Genomic DNA, 20092 nt, shown 5'->3' with positions numbered 1-20092 from the left:
TTGTGTAGCCGCTCAATGCAAGTCCATTATCACGTTAGAGCCATCAATCAAACCCGGCCGGAATGGCCATTAGTGACAATTAATAATGTGAGCGCGGTTCATTTGCGGTATAGTCAAACAAACGTCAGGGGTGGGAGAGAGGGGAGCGTCCGCCTAAATCTGTGGTAAATTTTGTATTCTACGCTTATGGCCCGGGACCCGTTTGTTAATAGGGAACTTGACCATTTTCTTTTAAATTTCTTTAATGCATTTGTTTATGTTTAGAAATAACTATCAAAACTCATTTGTTGAAATAAATAATTCAAGTTGTGACACTAATCGCGCGGGAATGATCGTGACGTCATACCGCTGCTTTTCGATCGATACGGCGACATGTTATAGTGTTATTCCGCGAATTTTAGGTTAGGTAGCCTTTTATTTGCCTTTACTTTTGGAAGTCAAGCAAAGCTGCTTGAAAGCATTCTCTCGTAAGTGTGGTTTTCCCCACAAACAATCATTAATGTTGGCAAATTTTAACATCGGCTGATAAAGACCAAGACCATCAAAATTAAAATGTTTTTAACCACAGCTTATTTTTCTGCTCCAAAATCCTGGGAGCATTTTCATCTTTCCCAAAAAGAAATTTGGACAAAATGTTGACGCCTAATACAACGAATTTATTTCTTAAATTTATTATCTGTAATATTTTTTTCAAAATACCCTCGAAGAGTACAAAATTACCCACTGTAAATACGTTTTGATATCCTTGTTCGTCATAAATTATAATTTTTAGTGAACAATTGGGTTTAACATTTGAATTTGGGTCAGATTTTGAGCAGTTTTACAAACCAAGATGGCAATTAGGTAATGAAAATTAAGTGGAATTTTGTAAGGCATTTCTTCTATAATTTTTCCCCAATAGAATTTTGGGAAAAATTTCCACTTTGCAGTTTGTTGTTAACATCTAATTAAGCAAATTTATTTTTTAAATTGATTACCTTTAATATTTTTTTCAAAATACCGTCGAATTACGTCCATTTGAAATTATTATTTTTCAGTTAAAGATTAGGTTTAACATTAGAATCTGCCTCAGCTTTTGAGCAGTTTATAAACCAAGATGGAAATTAGACCCTCTGGTAATGGAAGTAAAAGTGGAATTTTGGGAAGTATTTTTCCTATAATTTCTTCCAGATAGAATTTTGGGAAATCTTCCATTTTACAGTTTTGCTGTTGACGTCCCATTCAGCAAATTTATTTTTTTAATATTTTTTTCAAAATACCTTCGAAAGGCATAAAATTACCTAGCACCTGTCATTGTCTATTTTAAATTATTATTTTTCAGTTAAAAGTTAATTCAAAGAGCATCTCTCAACTTTTACTTAATACAGATCAGATTACGAAGCCTTTTTATCGGTGAAAACCTGAATAATATCAGATATGCGTATGTTACCATGGATATTCCTGACAGCTTGGAAGATCTCCCGTGATAGAGCATTTCTTAGACAGCAATCACATGTACTTAAGAACCAACCTCGATGAACTATGGGATCGCTCAATCCAAATAAACCATAGCATAGAGCAGCATTTTTCCGAATGTCTACCAAATTAAAAAAATCCCGATCTAAAACTGCTAAGAAGTGTTGCAAAGGAATCTTTTGGATCTACAAGATCACCAACGGTACTAGATAGAATGCAGATGTACTAGTTGTTGACTGTTGCACCTTCAGTGGTCTTTGTATTGGTCGATAAATCTGATGAGTTTGATAATAATTTGGAGTTGGTGGCTGCTGACCTTGACTTTCAAAATGACTTACAGAAAGGAATGCTTGACCCATTCAACCAGAGGCTATATTGTTGGGACTAAAGATCAAGCTAATGATGGCTTTCAGGATAATTTTGACTAAGCAGACATATTGGAAGGCTTCGAATTCTTCATTGATTGTCCTAAATAACGACAAAGTTGTTTAAGACAGCAGTAAATAATGTAAGAACGGTATCCTAAACCGATAGGCACTACCATAAGAAAAACTTTTCTCCCTTCATTTCCCTTACTTACTAGCATCGGACGTTTTACATTGGAAAAGAATCACCTGAATATTTGAAACACTTTTTACCAAAGACACTTCTGCACTTACATTAAAAATAAACACAACTGACAAAAATTAGATTGAAGTTACTTCAAAACAAATCAAACTGTAATGATAAAATACAATATTATCAAGACAATTGTTTTGATAATGCTATACACTTTTCTTTTGAATGAACAAATCTTGCTTGCTTGCGGCACTATCAAAAAAATATGAAAAAGTTCTTTATAATCAAATGTATAAATGTATAAATAATGGATAATAGAATAGTACCAGAAAGTCAGTGCGGTTTTAAACGATAGTCAAGTACTGCGGCAAACTGATGACAAAAAACTAATGAGTCCCTTGATGCTTTTGGATTTTGCGAAGGCGTTGGATACGGTGAACCATGACCTATTGATTTCCAAGCTGAATTTCTATGGTTTTTCCTTCCAATTCGTGCGAGCTGATTAAATCGTTTTTTTTAAATCGATATCAGAAAATATACTGTGATAGCAGATATTCGCAAGAAATTGAAATTTTATCTGGGGTGCCGCAAGCTTCCATTTGATTTTTTTTTGAGTTTCACTTCTGATATTTTAAAATCTTTAAATTTTTGCAAAGTTCAGGCATATGCCGACGAGACCCAATTGTATTGCTGTTTTGATCTTAATAGTAGCATGGACGCTGGGGTAATTATAAATCAAGATCTTTACATGATTACTGAACTTTCTCGTGCCAATAATTTAAAGCTAGACCCACCAAAATCGCATTTGATGTTATTCGGAAATAAAAATAAAGTTAAGCTACTTAAACAAAATATTAATATAATGTTAGATAATATTAAACTTTCCGTTGTCGATTCAACAAAATATTTGAAGGTGATCATAGATTGTGATCTAAGATTTCGTGAATATTTAAAAAATATCTTTTAAAAGGCATATTTCTCACTAAAAATATTATATAGTAATAGGGCTATTTTAAATTTTAGACTAAGAAAACAATTATGTGAGTCACTTGTTCTCTCACATTTTAACTACTGCGATGTAGTGTATGGTTTTTTTATTGATAACGAGTGCAATTGTCGTATTCAAAGGTTGCAGAATGCTTGTGTTCGCTTTATTATGGGTCTTCGAAAATATGACCATATATCTGCTTATCGTATCGAAAATATGACCATGTATCTGCTTATCGTATCGAAAATATGACCATGTATCTGCTTATCGTATCGAAAATATGACCATGTATCTGCTTATCGTATCGAAAATATGACCATGTATCTGCTTATCGTATCGAAAATATGACCACGTATCTGCATATCGTATCGAAAATATGACCATGTATCTGCTTATCGTATCGAAAATATGACCACGTATCTGCTTATCGTATCGAAAATATGACCACGTATCTGCATATCGTATCGAAAATATGACCATGTATCTGCTTATCGTATCGAAAATATGACCACGTATCTGCTTATCGTATCGAAAATATGACCATGTTCTGCTTATCGTATCGAAAATATGACCACGTATCTGCTTATCGTATCGAAAATATGACCATGTATCTGCATATCGTATCGAAAATATGACCATGAATCTGCTTATCGTATCGAAAATATGACCATGTATCTGCATATCGTCAACTTGATTGGCTTAAAATGGAACAACGAAGAGCTGTTCATTTCAACATATTCGTTATGAAAATTATCCATAACCTCGATTCGCTCGCTTTGCTGAGAGAGCGGCTTACTCCTAGGAGTACTGTTCATTCTCTGAATGTAAGATACAGGTACAGACTAACGATACCACATCAGATCTTTAACTTTCAATGCAATTCGTGTTTATAATTCTTTGTCACAGGAATTCAGTACCTTAAATTTATATTCATTTAAAAAACGATGCAAAGTTTTCCTAATAATGTGTTGCTAAGTATGCAAGGGATTATATTATAAAATTCTTTATCTTCAATTACATTTTCTGTAATTTAGAGTTATGTTGTTCTTCCAATTTTGCAGGTATCTTTCATATTTTATTTGTTGTTTATCCATTTTTTATTTCAATAAATAGTGTGCAATTTATTAATTATATAAATAATTCTTCAGCGGTTCAGTAGAGTAGATATTTAAAGCTAGGCTGCGCCGATATTGAGCTTTCTGTTTAGTTTTAGTTGAAAAATATTAATATTGTATATTGTTTTTTTTTATTATACGAGGGCAGCCCCAAAATTTCCAGGCTTGAATATGAAAGAAACAAAGTAGAGTAACATTTTTTTATTATTTTTCAATATAATCCCCTTTAGCTTCAATACGCCTATTACATTTCTTTATTAACAACTGAATCCCTTTAAATAATATTTTTTTGGTTTGTCTCCAAGATGAGCTTAAACAGCCTCTTTTAACTCAACTTCGTCGTTAAACCACCGTCCACGTAAATCCTTTTTCAAATATCCAAACAAATAATAGTCGCTGGGGGTCATATCTGGACTATAGGCAGAATGATATACCTGTTGGAACCCACAGTCCAAAATGGCAGCTTTTGCAACACCAGCAGTATGGACAGGTGCATTATCGTGCAAAAGACGCACGCCTCTGGTCAGTTTTCCTCGACGTTTTACACGTATGCAGTCTCGCATTTCAAGTAATAACGTTGCGTAATATTTACCATTGACAGTGGTATTAGGTTCTTTAAAATCTTTCATAATCCCAAAAGATCGGCCATCACCTCTTTTGTTGACTGGCAGACTCTGAATTTTATTGGAGGTGCTTCAATCACATGCACAATCGCATCAATATCTACCACTGCTGGTCGACCAGTTCTTGAATTATCTTCAAGGGACTCCTGCCCCATTCGAAAACGTAGTGCCCATTCTTTCACTACAGAATACGAAGGAGAACTTTGGCCGTACACACCATCCAGCCTTTCTTTAATAGGCGCTAACTCTTCTTTTGTCAAAAACTTTATGACTGCTCTATACTCAATTTGCGTTATATAGTGATACTGGAGCTGCATTTATGTCAGGCTATTTATCATTATTATAAACTAAGCCTGTCATTCCGACGACAGCTATCGTTTTTCTCTTACTGCTGATACTTTACCCTCGGAAGTTACCCATCATATCATTGCATAACCAAGAGGTTTTGTACGATCTCGTCTCTGGCAGATTTTTGTTCACTTACACGGCAATGGCGGCGGATAATCAATAACCGGTCCGTAGCGCGTAAAATGTATTAATTGCGCTACATATGTATATGCAATAAATTTCCGCGAAGGAAACCATTAAACAAGTCAATTACGCTGTGTTCTGGGAAAGCAGTTCCCGCAGATGCTTCGACGACAAGGTGGTACCTACGTTCAAAACATTCATATTGTTAAGTGTCCGCATAAATTGACGATCACCTTACGAAGGTCTTGGAAACAAAACGGGCTTCCCAGGTTCATTGGTGTTTCTTTTGTATGGTCTGTTCGTAGATATAAGAAAGTGATCAATTGCTTTTGAATAGGATTATCCAAGGGTGGTCATTAACATACAATGCAACAAGATTATTACCTATAGTTTCGGAATTTAAATTCAGGTATAATTGTGGCTCGTAATAGCTGTGTTTAATATTCTTTGGTTTGGTATACTACTTAGTTTCAATTTATTAGTAATCATTCTTATTTCGTGTGTAATAGAGCGTGTGTTGAATCGTGTGCGAATTATGCAAAATATGTGCGAGTCTAGTGTATCTCAGGAGATGCTCCCGCCCAAATGTAGAAAACACTATTCTATTGAGACTAAGGAAGTTATAAACAATGTTTATTGGACTCTCATTGAACGTGGTGCTAGCAAGCAAGCATCTTTAGAAGAAACGGCCACATTGACGAAAATTGTATGGAAAATTGTGAATAATCCCATTTCAGCGATGAAAAAAAGAAGCGATGCTGACATTTTCTGGAGTGTAGATGAAAGTGATCAAGATATAATACGGCGTAAAATTTACCAGTTATACGAGGAACAAAGCGTGCCTACATTAGATATCTTAATTAGGAGGCTTGAAAAAGATGAAACCGGTGTTAAATGTGGCAGAACTACTTTATGGAAGTGTATTCATGACATGGGTTTTAGATTTAAAAAAATTGACGAAAGGCAAGTTTTAACGGAATCTTTTAGAATTCGGAATGGCTACTGGAATATCTAGAAAAAAATAGAATTTACAGAGAACAACAAAGGCCAATTATTTACTTTGATGAAACCTGGTTCAACACTTATGATACCCCGGAAAATGGTTGGGTTGACTCAACTTATAAGTGTAAATCAAACGCGCCATCAAAAAGAGGTAAAAGAATAACTATTTTGCATGCTTGCTCTAAAGATGGTGGGATTCCAAATGGACTTTCTCTGTCTGCGAAACATATTAAAGATTCTTCTCTGCATTACCGCTGATTTATTTGAAAGTTGGTTTAAAAACAAACTAGTTCCAAACATTCCTCCCAATAGCGTCATTGTAATGGACAATGCAAGTTATGACAGTAGACAGTTGACTAAAACCCCTTCCTCGTGTGACACAAAAGCAACAATTCAAAACTACATGTATAATAACGACATTTATTTTCACGAAGATTATACCAAAAAGCAATTAATTGAGGTTTTACAAAGCTTGAACCTACAAAAGGAATACGTCTGTGATAATTATGCAAAAAATCTAGAGCATACAGTTTTAAGGCTTCCACCTTACCGCTGTATATTTAATCCCATTGAACATGTTTGGCGCCAATTGAAATCTGCCATTCGTGTAACAATGTTTTTCCCCGTGTTAAGTCCAATGTCCTCAAACTTATAGAAACCTTAGTTTTTAACATCCCTCCACTAAGTTGGGCAAATTCTGTTAAACATACAGAAAAAGCAGAACAATCGTATATCCATATTGCAGATAATAACGAACAAATCATAATTCGAACAGGTGATGATAGCGATAGTGATACTGATATTATGTGAATAATTTTAAGTAATTTAAATAGCTAATAAAAATAATTTGTAATTTTTTTTAAACATAAATAAATAAATATTGTTGAGTATATTTCCTAACAAAACCCCAACTAATTAAATTCTAAGCAAAGTAAGGACCTGTGTGGCCATATTTCATTCTTACAGCTTGTCCGGGTCTTTCCTTAATTCGTATCAGTTAGTCACTTTCTTATATCTATGAACAGACTTTACCTCCCACCATTATGGCCATTATCTTTAGACCCACGCTGAACACCATCTAACTAAACTTTTTATATAAAAAAATATAGTCATATCATTAGCGTATGGGATATACAGGGTGTATATAAAAAGTGCCATCATCATCCAGATGTACTACTTGCAGAGCAAAAAGAAACCTGGGTAGCATCAAATCATTTTTATCTAAATATAAGATTAATTCAGGCTCATTATAAGCCTCATTGGAGTCTTTCATAGATTTGTAGAAGGTGGTCTTCTCATTTTTGAATCAAGGAAAATCGGGGATTACCAGCAACATATTATTATCCAAGAACGAGAGCTACTTAGCATCATTTATTAAAGGAGGTCGACATTCCTTGAGCACTTTGTCGGAAATGGTAAATACTGCCTATTAGTCCGCAGGACCATGATAGAAAAACAATGAGTCCCTTTACCACACAAAACCACGAAGTTCTTTCCTTGCCCCGCCCAGCGACGATTTTTCGAAAGCAATGTTGTTTACATAGCCGTAAACTATCTCAGCCCGAGTCACTGAACCCAGAACTAAAACATCTTACCTTTGCTCTTCTCTCTAATAATTTCCACATTAAAAATATTGAGCGTTCAATCAAAAAATACACTTCACCACAACCGAGAGCAATCCTACACTTGCCACTGTGGTCCTTCCGTACATTCAAAATATTGCTGACCATATAATATGATGTCAAAACCAGATTTACTTGTTAAAAAATCGCTCAACATTTTGGATCCGTCAAAAACAAAATCGCGTTTGAGATACACAACTTAGCAACTTAGCATTGCAACCAAGACAACGGTTGAGCAAATGAAACATTATGCAGAAATTAACAAATTGTTGTTGAATAAAAGTAAAACTGAGATGATCGCCTTTTTAACACGGGATTTAAATGAGAGTTTATTAGTACTCTTTAATTTCAACAGAAGTGTTGTAAATAATATTACAGGGACTTATGGAAGTTTCTTTGAAGAAAAAACGTAAAAACTAAGTTCTAGAACTTCCCGTCCCAGTTGCTGCAATTTGGATAAGCGGGTAGGCAACCAACCCTACAGATGGGCAAAGCTGGTAGAAGGATGTCTTCATACGAGTTAACGATCGCTGTCGCGTCATCTGTCAAGGTTTCACGCGGCACCGCGGACAACCGACAATTACGGGATCCTAACATGCCCAGCAACCTACCCATTAGACATCCATAATTGCCAACGGAACGTAACCTGTTATCAGGTCTTTAATTAAAATAATATTTATAGGTGCGCGGGGTATTGTAATCAAACGGCTATTAGCGTCTCGGAAAGCTGCAATTTGTTTAAGTGCACGTCTGGATCGGGCCGTAATTATGTCCTCAGTAGGCGAAAGAGGTTCGTGTTGGTATGCCTCGCGGGTTGCCGTCGCATGACGTCCGCCCAAGCCACTCCGATTCGCTTATCGTCCGACGCTAGACCGTAGATATTTTCGAAAAAAAGTATCCGACGATTGAGCTCGTGTATGCAAACGGGGTTCGTGAGAATTCAGATAGCGTTTTGGAATCGTTAATCACACTGCTATGGTCTGTCTCAATCTTCATCGGTCCTCCCCGATAAAATTTTAACGATGTTATTATTGTACGACCAAAAATATAGTGCATTTATTGCTTTGACGTTTTGAGTATTTTACAGTACCTTAGCCGCAGACCCTAGCAGGACCGTGGTAAAACCCACTTGAAATTTTTATTTGAAACGTACAGGGTTGCGGCAAAAAGGCTGGCAGGATTTCAAATAGTGGTTGTTCGGTTTGTAAAACCGGCAACACTGTGTACGCACTCGCGTTAGGCAGACAAAAGTATGAAATTTTCAGTTATCGACATGGCTTGGAGGGGAGTGCATCGTGCTTTCGTTGTCGAGGAGTTTATAGGAAATGGGGAATCTGTAATAGCGACGCAGCGCGCCTTTCGTAATCAGTTTGATGTTGGTCGGTATGGCGCGGTTCCGGATGGAAGAACAACTAGTAAGAACACCGGAAAATGTGAATTCAGTAAGAGTTTTCGTACAACAGTCTCCCAGGCGTTCAGCTCGTAAGCATGCAGCTGCTTTGGGAATTTTACACAACTCACTCCAAATGCATCCATCCATCCATGGGAGTTTCTTTGAAACGTTAAAGGTAGACTGAAAGAGAATCTTGGAAATGGTCAGACCAAGGCGTTCCTCAGAGGTCCATTCTCCTAAGCTACAAAAGGCCGTAATAATAGTAGGTTTACTGAGAGACCTCCTTAAGATGCAACTAAGCCTAATCGGTGTATCTGCAGAGAGACCAATATAGATACAGATCTGTAATTATGGACATCCTTTGCCGCATAGGGAAAGAAAGAGCCACTTTTATTAGAATGAGAAGTCTGGAGAAAAACTGTTAAAGTGGTTAAGAAGCTCGAAGCCTTCGAGGTTGTGGCTGTGCCGATGAATTCTTAACGTTGTCCTGGATTCATTACGTTTGCTGCATGGCAGTTTCGGAAAAGTTCGACTCAACAAAAACCGACGCAGGAGGAATCCAGAAGTTTTGTAAAAAGTATATCTTTGGTGCTACTTACAAATAATAACAAAATTAATTATCGGGTTACTCAAAGTTTACTTATCGACGTAAATCAGACAAAAGCAAACTTTATGAACTAAAAAAATCAGGATTTTTGCATGAGAACAGAAACCAAAAAAAAAATTCAGTTGAGGCAAGATGGGTTTTTAAGCATTGGACTTTATCCTTGTCAAAATTTGCTAACGAATAACTTATCGCTCTGCGACACATCGATCATCGTCAAGGTACGTCTAGCGGTTTGTGTTATTTTTTTTAACGAAGTGAAACTTTGTATCGGATGTGGGCACGAAATCGTTAATGTGTCATTTAAAATACAAAGCACTAACGACAGCAATTGACGTTCGTCCACGGCTACGAGCAAGGAGAGACACGCCAGGCGAGCGGGCAAGGTAAACGAATCAATTATAAATTATAATTTATGTATATAAACATTTGTTTAACAACGTTGTTTCTATTCCACACATGTCGTTCGGGTCGGTCCATTAATATGTTACAATGATATATTAGAGTTGCGTTAATTGAGGACAGCGTAATTAAATAAAGCCAATTAACGAGGCATCGAAAAGTGTGCCTGAAATTTCATTACCGTCCAAGCGGGATTATTAAAAAAAATGTGCAGGACATGTGGTGTCCTAATCATCGAGTCCCCTGATGACATTTTTGAAAAAAACAATATAAGGCTTTTTCCCTATATCACCTTTTTTGCTGTCATATAATAAAATTGTTCTTTAACCAACGTCTATGTAAAAGATGCAGATAAAGGGAAACAAAGTAAAGACTAAACCTTCGGAGGATTGTCTATGCAAAAGCTGAAGAATACACTGCCACAAATGATAAATATTATAAAAAGTACATCACAGATATTATGAAAGAACAAAGCAAACCCTGCACCTTCAGAAGATTGACGAAACAAAACTGAAGAAAGAAATAAAAACCTGTATTATACCAACAATAGCCTCTCATCGTTGTAACATCATTAATATCTGCGAAGAAGAATCGATACACTACTACAGATGATAAATATTATAAAAATTACATCACAGATATTATGCAAGAACAAAGCAAACCCTGCACCTTCAGAAGATTGACGAAATAAAACTGAAGAAAGAAATAAAAACCTGTATTATGCCAACAATAGCCTCTGATCGTTGTAACATCATTAATATCTGCGAAGAAGAATCGATACACTACTACAGATGATAAATATTATAAAAATTACATCACAGATATTATGAAAGAACAAAGCAAACCCTGCACCTTCAGAAGATTGACGAAACAAAACTAAAGAAAGAAATAAAAACCTGTATTATGCCAACAATAGCCTCTGATCGTTGTAACATCATTAATATCTGCGAAGAAGAATCGATACACTACTACAGATGATAAATATTATAAAAATTACATCACAGATATTATGAAAGAACAAAGCAAACCCAGCACCTTCAGAAGATTGACGAAAGAAAACTGAAGAAAGAAATAAAAACCTGTATTATGCCAACAATAGCCTCTGATCGTTGTAACATCATTAATATCTGCGAAAAAGAATCAATACAGTACCACAGATGATAAATATTATAAAATGTACATCACAAACATTATAAAAGTATAAATTAAACCCTGCACTTTCAGAAGATTGGTGAAACAAAACTGAAGAAAATAAAAACGCATAATATGCAAATAATTCCTCTTAAAACAATAACAATAATAATAATAATAATAATAATAATAATAATAATAATAATAATAATACAGTGAACAATAATATTAATAATAATGATAATAACAATAATATTGTTTAAGCCAAGGGCTGTAGAGCATCGTCCTGATCATTCTTGTAATAAAATATTATTGTGATATCGACCCTGATAGAATCAATACACTAACTAAAACTTAATAATTTTCGTTTTAATTTCTAAATAAACATTATGGGAAGTAATATAGATAGCATTCTTTCATATTAATTAAATTATACGATAATTAACATCTAAACTCTCGGCTGAAGACACAAATAAAGGCAAACCTTCAGAAGATTGATATTAATAACATCAACCACACATGATTGTTATAACAAATGAACATTATAAGAAGAATATACAAACATATATCTCTTTTCCATCTTCCCTACTTAAAATTAGTAAAATTTATTATACTCTAACCAACGTCTAAGTGCTGGGCTAAGGGCAGAAATATGGGCAAGCAAACCCAAAAAAAAAGAAAATTGGAGAAACAAAACTGAAGAATAATAATGATAATTGGTTGGTACTCAGCGCACATTCTCATACATTGGCAAAATTAAAATATATTGTGATAACGATTTTGACGGTTAATCAAGCCAGTTATTTATATCAATTGGAATTGATTATAACGATGACAGAACCTAAATAAATAAACATTATAAAAAGTAATATAAGCATTTTTTCTTGCCTATCCTCTGTTTCATGGCAATAAGTTTTTACTTTAGTGCCAAGCACAAATAAAAATAAAATGTGAAACCATAATGGAAAGCAATGCAAAATGGGAAAGATAAAAAATTTAAATTTTCGGCGTTGCCGACGTGGTCTGTTTTTCCGAGTTTGGGTCGGAAATTCGATCTGGATAATCGCGATCGTACTGTGGTCGTCGGGCTGTCTCGGTAAATTTAGAACAAAGCTCTCATACGGGGTGTCACACGCGTAAGCAAACGGAAAAGTGATCGAGCGTTGTCGGTCGAGTTTAGACGACGATGTCGCGTTAACGACAAGCGGATGCGAACGGGGCCCTCCCATTAAGCTATTTCGGTACCCTAATAAGCCGGTTGACAGCTGCGATATGTCCAATTTATCATGTCCCGCGGCGGGACGCGACATTTTAAACAACCCAACGAGCGACATCAAAAGATAAATCGATGATTTTCATTAATTTCGGAGGCCCTCGTTTATTTTTGTTTATTTTTGCGCCAGGTCGTTTTTCATAGCAACTTTGTCGCTCGCCTATACAGGGCGTTTTGTAAATGAACGGCGATATTTGATGGAGCGATATTTCAGTCTGTTTTACACAGAGTTCGTATAAACTTTTCAGATATGCAAAGATATTTTAGCAAATATGCAGTATGTTTTGAAAATGTGAATAAGCAATATAAGAAGTAGTATTGGCCTTTTTTTCACTATTTCTTTTTTTTTCTTTAAACCTTCAGAGGATTGATGATGCAAAAGCTGAAGAAGAAAATAAAAACGTGTAATATTCAAACAATAGCCTCTGATCGGCATGATATCATCAATATCTGCGAATAAGAATCAATATACTACCACAGATGATTAACATTACAAACATTATATACGTACAAGGCAATGGTTGCACCTTCAGAAAATTGACGAAGTAAAAGCTAAAGAAGAAAATAAAAACGCATAACATGCAAATAATTTCTCTGAAAACAATAACAAAATACATTAGAAGACAACAAATGGCAAGTCAAAACAGTGAACATAGTCACAATGTCATTAATATTTGTGAATAAGAATGAATATACTCTACCACAGATGATGAGTAAAACTTAATAATGTTCGTGTTAACTTCGAAATCAACATTATAGAAAGTAATATAGATATTAATATGATAATCAACATTCAAGTGCTCGGCTGAAGACACAAATAAAGAAAAAATATCAGATATATGGAGAAACGATTTTAGATTTCGATGTATAAATGGCAACTATACAGGGTGTTCTGCAAAAAAACGTCGACTATGTATAAATGGCTTCGCGTTCGAGATAGGCAAATATATTTCAGCAAGTATAAAGGGTGCTTTGTAAATGTACGTTTATAATTAATTAGACGATTTTTGTGTCTCTTCTAAGAACAAGTCCTCACACGGACTATGTATAAATGGCTTAGCTTTTGAGATATGCAAAACATATTTTAGCAACTATACAAGATAAGTTGTAAATGAACGTCGATATTAGAGGAGACAATTTTTGATTCTCATCTAAGAACAAACTACGTATAAATGTATGACTATGACTATGTATAAAAGGCTTAGCTTTCGAGATAGGCAAATATATTTTAGCAACTATAAAGGGTGTTTTGTAAATATACGTTTATATTTCATTACAACGATTTTTGTGTCTCTTCTAAGAACAAGTCTTCACACACACGTAAAAGTGGTGTAAATTTTCGAGATACACAAATATATTTTAGCAATTTCACAGGGTGTTTTGTAAATGAACGTTGATATTTGAGGAGGCGATTTTAGAATCTCATCTAAGAACAAGCCTTCACGCGAACTTTGTATAACTATACAGTATGTTTTGTAATTAAATGTCGATAACTGAGTAGACGATTTTTGAGTATGTTCTAAGGACTTTTCTTCACATGGACTTTGTACAAATGGCTTAACTTTCGAGATAAGCATTTTCGCAGCCATACAGAGTTTTTTAAATGAATGATATTTGAGGAAACAGTTTTTGATTCCCTTCTAAGAACAACTTCAAACGGACTTTGTATAAATAGTAACGGACTTCGTATAATAGCTTAACTTTCGAGAAGTCTTTTTGTAATTATACATCGACATTTGAGGAGCAGATTTTTGAGTCTCTTATAAGAATAAGTCTTCACATGCATTGTGTATAAATGGCTTAACTTTCGAGATTAGCAAACACATTTTCGCAATCTATACAGAGTGTTTTTAAATTAAACGTCGATATTTGAAGAAACGATTGTTGAATACTCCTTATCACATGAATTTTGTAAAAGTGGCTTAACTTTCGAGATAAGCAAACACATTTTCACAACTATACAGGGTGTTTTGTAATTTAACGTCGATATTTAAGGAGACGATTTTTGAGTATGTTCCAAGAACTGCTCTTCATATGAATTTTGCAAAAATTGCTTAACTTTCGAGATAGGCAAAAGACATTTTCGCGACTATACAGGGTGTATGGTAAATGAACGTCGATGTTTGAGAAGATGATTTTTGAGTTAGTTCTAACACGGATTTTGTAGCTTAACTTCCGAGATACGCAAACACATTTTCGCAACTATACAGGGTGTTTTGTAATTAAAAAAAAACAAATCTTCATACGAACTTTTTACACAGAGTGTTTTGTAAATGAACGTCGATATTTAAGGATGTTTTAAGAACAGGTCTTCGTATGGACTTTGTATAAATGGTTTAACTTTCAATATAAGCAAAAATATATTTTGCAGAGATCGAGACGGTCACACTGTCATATTTATTTTGAATATAATCAATGCAATTGATGATAAATTAATGTTTATTCATAAAAATAATCAACTTAACGATCACAATCGCAAGTTCTCCGATAAGCTCCGAGTGGCCGATTCGGTTTAAATTTCGCGCCACGTTCTGATTGGCCGGCGACGGGCTCGCGCGCAGACGGACAAAAACCTCGACATTAATTGATCGATAGCGTTCAATCAGCGTCGAAGCGACATTTAAAAAGCCACTTCGCGTATACGTAACGACGTGTCGTGTGTCACTATGTACGAGACTAATGTGAATTTTTAATTGCGACTCGCGGATCGTGGCCAATTAGCATACTTATTAACTGCTAGAAAACGTGTACCGCTGTCAAACGATTACGGCAATTAAAACCATTAATTTTGATTTATCGCCGTTTTCGTATTAATTGATTATTGCTTACGTGTGTCCCGGCCCGTCTGAAATATGGTTAAATAGATGAATTTAATTACACGCTAAATGGTTTATGGGCAGGCTTGCGTTATTTATCGATTCGTTATTTATATTTAGCCGCGAATTCCAATTAAACCGATTCGCTTGTTTGCGCCGCGCTTAAGGTGGGCGCGGTGGCGCATATACGGGGCGAATAGAAAAAACGTGTTCGTAAAATAAATTGGGAAACGACGGCAATAATAGTCAGATGTAGGCGGAATAACTTGTCCCGTCAGAGACTCAGCTCCTCTTCACCCTCCACTGGTATACAAATTTTTTATAACGTAACTGGTATTACGGGGGTTTTTATATATAGTGTACGGGAGTTTACTGTTAGAGGCCATCTCCTTCTGATAACTTGCACCTTTTTGATCCAAACTATCCATATCTTATTTCGTAATTCATTTATTTCTGGTTTATTGGATCCCCCATCACTATGGTGCATTGGAGATAGCAGTATTTCACTCCTGTTTGGTTTCGGAACAGGGCAGGAACTGTGCCGAAATCTCTTTTTCATTTTTTTTCATAGTACTCGATTTAAGTTCAGACACTAATTCATTAGAAGTAAACCCATTATCTCTCGTAATATTTCAATTTGTATTGTCAATCGGTGAAACAAGATCTATGTCCAGATCCCAGATTTAAAAACACTGGCTAATGTACTCGAACCCAAAAATGCTTTGAGTTGAGTTGAGTACTTATTTGATTAACGTATGTAACATTTTTACTGTGATATTTGGCGGGCAATTCTGTAATCTTTGCATTAGTATGCTCCAGAATGGCTTCTAGAATATCGTCTGTGAATAAGAGTTGCCAAGCCTAGAGGGGACTAGTTGCGTTAGTTAGTTTTGCTGGTCCTCTCAAACCAAGAAGGTGGTGGGAGTTAGAAATAATTAGATGAGGAGTTTTCTTCATTAGATGCGTCGCCAGATAGGGAATTATTCGAGTCATCTTGAATGTTATCTCCATCGTGTTCGCTTTTAGGACCAGACAGATCCCTATTTGAGTCTTCGAAATCTCCAGATACTCTTGACCCTTCTTATAGATTACTATCCTTCATAAAAATGGCTTTAAGCCGTTTATCAGTTAATTATATGTTACACCTCTTCTATGAAATCAATATACGTAGTCCCCCTTCTAGTCGCTAGGTGGCACCACAGCTTTAAAGCAGAGCCAAAAAACTGTGGAATAACTTACCATGGACGGTATATTCGCCATCTATGGTCTTAACCTCATTCCTCTTTTTGTGCTTTGGTGGCACATGTTCATTTTTATTCGGCGTCGGTGTTTTCAGCTTTTTTCAGCGTTTTTGGAAGTTAAATGGAGAAGTACAAGTGAGATTTACGTGATTCCTTATCGGATGAAGAAAGAACCTACCTACGACGAAAGATTAAATCTTTCCATCCGCGATTACATAATCGCTAGTGGCGTGGTTCCCATCAACGAGATTTTCTTACAATTGGGAGACGATTTCTTCATCGTCCGGGTTCCGATCGGAATCCCCAGAACTCGAAAGACCCCCCATCTTTCCCACTTATACGACAGCAGTCGTATGTAAGTGTTTTACAATTGGAAGCAATCCTTTTGTGAGGGGGTCGGCCATACATATGGTTTTATATTTTTTCGACATCGAAAAAATAGAGTTTTCTGGCTCGTCCGGCTATGGATGAGGCGCCCGGGATACTGGGACATAATGAACAATTTTTTATGGCTGTTGGAATGCATTTACTCCATCGTAAGTATATTTTTAGGTTCAGTATATAGAAGTTCAGCCGTGTTAAGCCTTTCGCTGGTCTCAAATGAAATGCAGCCTTGTATGAAGGAAGTGCTCGTTGATGCTTCTTTGCACTCTTGTTTATATGGAGAAGATTTGGCTGATAGGCTCAAATCAATCAGATTAGCTGCAGATTAGTGGCCGAGTTAAAGTCAGGTGCATCCGGAACAAGGCTTTTATAGCATACAAATTTAAACTCGACCGTCCCACTTCGTTCCCGGAAGTTGCAAGGCTGAAGTGGGTGAAAGTCATTGTACCCTCAAAAGAGGGAATACAGGAAGGTTCGAGAGGAAAGGGGGTGGAGTTGTGTCCCCAGGAAAAAATAGTAAGTACTTTTGTTGAAAGATTGCACGAGTTTCGGGACATTTGGAACTCTAGAACTCAAGATGCACAGATTCTACCTTGGTTAGATGGATATAAAATTCCTTTTGCGAGGCCAGTTATACAGGACTTGATTACGACAGATCCTGTTTGGTCCCAACAAGAAAAAGATTCAATTTGTAATGTGGTCAAACACCTGTTAGAGATAGGTGCAATTGCAGTTTGCGAACCTTGTAAGAATCAATTTATTTTACAGATCTTTTTGGTTTCAAAATTGGATGGTTCGGTTTGATTAGTTTTAAATTTAAAGAAACTGAATGCTTTTATTGACACTTGTCATTTTAAACTGGAAGACAGAAAATTAGTAGAAACACTCTTCACAAGGAAGTCCTTTATGACCACTCTGGACTTGAAAGAAGCTTACTTTCTAGTCCCAATAATTAAAAATCAAAAGAATTTTCTAAGATTTTATTTTGATGCTCTCTGTTATCAGTTTAACGTGTTACCCTTTGGTTTATGCACCGCCCCGTGGGCCTTTACAGAATTAATGAAATCTGTGGTTTCTTATCTCCCTGCCAAGGCTTTTCCCTCAATAGTTTATTTAGATAACTTTACTATTTGGTGATAGTTAGCTATCCTTAAAAAATGTTCAAGTAACTTGCAACACACTGATTAGGTTGGGTTATGTTATTAATTATAAGAATGTTTTACATCCTTCGAAATCCCGTAAATTTTTAGGTTTTGTTTTTTTGAATCCCACCACTTGTTTTTTGTGATGAGTAAGTAAGTTTTGCAATTTGAACCGTTGCGAAATAAGAGTCTTTGCCGAGCTTTGTGCTGTGCTAGTTTTCAGTTTGCCCAGCAGTTTGTTACAGTTGGGTATATACTAAGAATTTTTGAGAGAATCAAATATCTAGACTCTGTCGATAATTATGATATTTGGATGATAATTCCTTGTAATTTACGGAGGGATTTTATGTGATGGCTAAAAAGTTTGCAGAATCCTGAATGCCCTGTAAGGCAGCAATGTTACAAACTTGAGATTTTCTCAGATGGTACTCCTTTGGGTTGGGGAATTGTGCCAGAGAACTTTGGAGTCCTAGGGAAGCTCAGTTTCATATTAATGCACTAGAATTAACTGCGGCCTCATTTGGTCTCTAATGCTTCGCCTCGTATTTGACTAACTGCGAGACACTTTTGAGGATTGATAACACAACTGCTATTTTGTATGTAAATAGAATAGGGTGAGTAAAATTTCCTGTTTTAAACGAAATTTCGAGGCGCCTTGGAGTTGGTGTGAAGAAAGGAGGTTATGGGTTAAAGCATCTTACATTCGATCTTCCGATAATTTTGAAGCGCATAAGGAACCCACGAATTTGAATTTTGATGGTGAATGGTACCTTTCGGACAATGCTTTTGCTAAAATAACAAGCAAATTTGGATTCCCATAAATCGAACTGTTTGCTTCTCGCCTAAGTAAGAAATGCGGAAAGTTTATTTCCTAATTTCCAGATCCGGAGGCATCTAATGAAGACTCGTTTACTGTTTTTTGGAGCGACAGTTTCTTCTATGTTTTCCCCCCGTTTTGCTTGTTGCCACTTGTTTTACGAAAAATCAAGGCTGATTGAGCTACAGGGATCGCAGTAATCCCTTACGGGCACAGCCAGCATTGGTTTGCTTTTTTTTCATGGGAGGCGTTGTAGTTATTTATTGTTTCTAATTCCAGACAAATTACCTTCTTCTTTTGACAGGAGAGGTCACCCTTTGTGGAAATCCCTTACCCTGGCTGCAGGGATTTTGTCAGGCAAGCATTCCAGAAGATTTGCTGGATATTTTTCTATCATCTGTTCAGAGCGCTACCTTGAGGCATTTAATACCTGCATGCATTTAAACTTTGGTGGAGCTTCTACGAAAGGAGGGGAGTGGAGTGTTATTACTTCTCACCTAGGCTGTATTAGATTTCCTTACTATTCATTTTAGACAAGGCAAGTCCTATGGCTCATTGAGTTCTTTCAGTGCAGCACGGCCTTATTTTTGGATCAGATTTATTTAACAATGCAAATCTAAATAGGTTTTTTAAGGTGTTTATAATCTAAGGCCAAGTAAACCAAGATATAACAGCACTTGGGGCCCTAGTTATGTCCCTGACTTTGTAAAAGGGTTACGTTCTAATGACTTGTCATTAAAGCAATTAACTGTCATTAAAACAATTAAATTAGTTTCTCCTACTGAAGTTAACGATTGTACATAGAGTCCAAACGCTCTCTCTTATAGAATTGGTCAACATAAAATCATTTCCAGATGGATTAGAAATTAGAATAACGAATCAAATTAAGATTTCAGCTATAAATAAGACTCGACCTGTTTTTTAATTTTGCATAAATATGAAGATGTAAATCTTTGTGTGGTTTCAAATATATTATTGAGAGGGCCAGTGCTTTAAGAGGCAGCGAATCTCGTTTACTCATTACATTTAAAAAGCCTTGTAGGGCAGCAACTATA

The 20092-nt window shown here is 35.8% G+C and overlaps 1 long non-coding RNA gene across 2 annotated transcripts; it reads left to right on the top strand.

The window, feature by feature from the left end:
- The first annotated feature begins 17257 nt into the window (after positions 1–17257).
- On the top strand, positions 17258–19574 carry LOC132701335 (uncharacterized). 2 transcript variants are annotated; one of them, XR_009618768.1, is made up of 3 exons: positions 17258–17594; positions 19103–19262; positions 19317–19574. It is a non-coding gene; the product is annotated as an uncharacterized LOC132701335 (long non-coding RNA). The 2 variants fall into 2 exon arrangements; XR_009618769.1 differs by lacking the exon at positions 17258–17594 and adding an exon at positions 18602–18834.
- The last annotated feature ends 518 nt before the right edge of the window (positions 19575–20092 follow it).

The sequence above is a fragment of the Cylas formicarius genome, unplaced genomic scaffold (assembly GCF_029955315.1).
Source record: "Cylas formicarius isolate icCylForm1 unplaced genomic scaffold, icCylForm1.1 PGA_scaffold_4__25_contigs__length_36172078, whole genome shotgun sequence".
Classification (NCBI taxonomy): Eukaryota; Metazoa; Arthropoda; class Insecta; order Coleoptera; family Brentidae; genus Cylas; species Cylas formicarius.
Note: the sequence above shows the minus strand (reverse complement) of the source record. Positions and strands in the feature narration are given on the sequence as shown.